This window comes from Pteropus vampyrus, unplaced genomic scaffold (assembly GCF_000151845.1).
Source record: "Pteropus vampyrus isolate Shadow unplaced genomic scaffold, Pvam_2.0 Scaffold72, whole genome shotgun sequence".
Taxonomy (NCBI): Eukaryota; Metazoa; Chordata; class Mammalia; order Chiroptera; family Pteropodidae; genus Pteropus; species Pteropus vampyrus.
In genome coordinates, this window is record NW_011888853.1 from 35,239 (window position 1) to 36,432 (window position 1,194).

Sequence of the window (1,194 nt, forward strand, 5' to 3'; positions counted from 1 at the left end):
ACAGTGAGGCCCGTCCACACCCAGGTGGATCAGGAAGGAGGCGGGGCTCCAGCACACCAGCCTGGATTGTTCCGTGGGACGTGGATGCCAAAGACCACCCCACTGGGAATCCCTGGAAACTCAAGGGCATGTGCCTATGTTGATCTTGGGGACCTCGAGCTGGGAAGAGGGGATGGAACCCACTCCCGGGGGCAGGCTGGAGGCAAGGGGTTCTAAAAATGGGTAGGAGGGCAGAGGGTACAAGCAGGACAACTCTGTGAGCGAGGCCTGGCTCTGAGGCGGAAGGAAGAGCAGTTAGGAATCAGGCCGGGGGGTGCGGGGCGGGCTCGCGGGGGCCCCCACCGAGGTTTTAGCTTCTTGGGCACTTTTCCCAAGGGAAAGAGTCCTATTTCATCAACACTTTTGTAACCTCTTGCCCTTTGGGTTCCCCCGAACCCTTCAGCGACACCTGACACGTCACCTGACACCAGAAGCACCATGTGTGGTGGCTGGACGGGGAGAGAGAGGCGGCGTCAACACGGAAGGGCGGCCGGCCCCATGGTCTCCGCGCCTCTCCTCTCTCCTGGGAACTCAAGGGCTGCTGAAGGTCAGAGCAGGAGACCTGAAGCGGCCAAGGTCGGTGTGACCAAGCCCAGGGTGGGGCTGGGAGAGGGGACAAACACGCAGCCCCAAGGAGCAGCTGCCACACGGAAATCCACAGAGCAGACAGACCGGACCAGGCTTCCCAAACGCCCGTGGCGGGAAGGAGCAAGCCTGAAAAGCACCGCTCACTTATACGTGCGATCTCTTCTTTCTCCTTGTCTCAAGATTTCTTGAAGCCTCATCTCAAAGCAGTGATTCTATAAACGGAGGCTTGAAAAACAAAGGCGGCCTGTGGGTGGGCAAGCAACTGGGAGCTTTTTCAAAACACGGAGGCTGACGCTCTGGGGACGAAGCCTATCGAACCCAGGTCCTCGGGTGACTCAGAAGCGGAGACCTCACTGAGGATCGCCAAGTGGGGGAAGGAGAATAAACCCCTCAGCTCAAGTCCGGCTCAGTCATCTCCTTGCAATAACCTTGGGCAAGTTACTACTTTCTCTGTACCTCGTCCCCTCTGTGTAAAATGAACTGCACTGTGTCTTAGGCATCCTATGCAGCTACAGCCCACCAAACCCCTCTGAGGTTTACTATTTTTCAGAAAATGGTTACATAGTA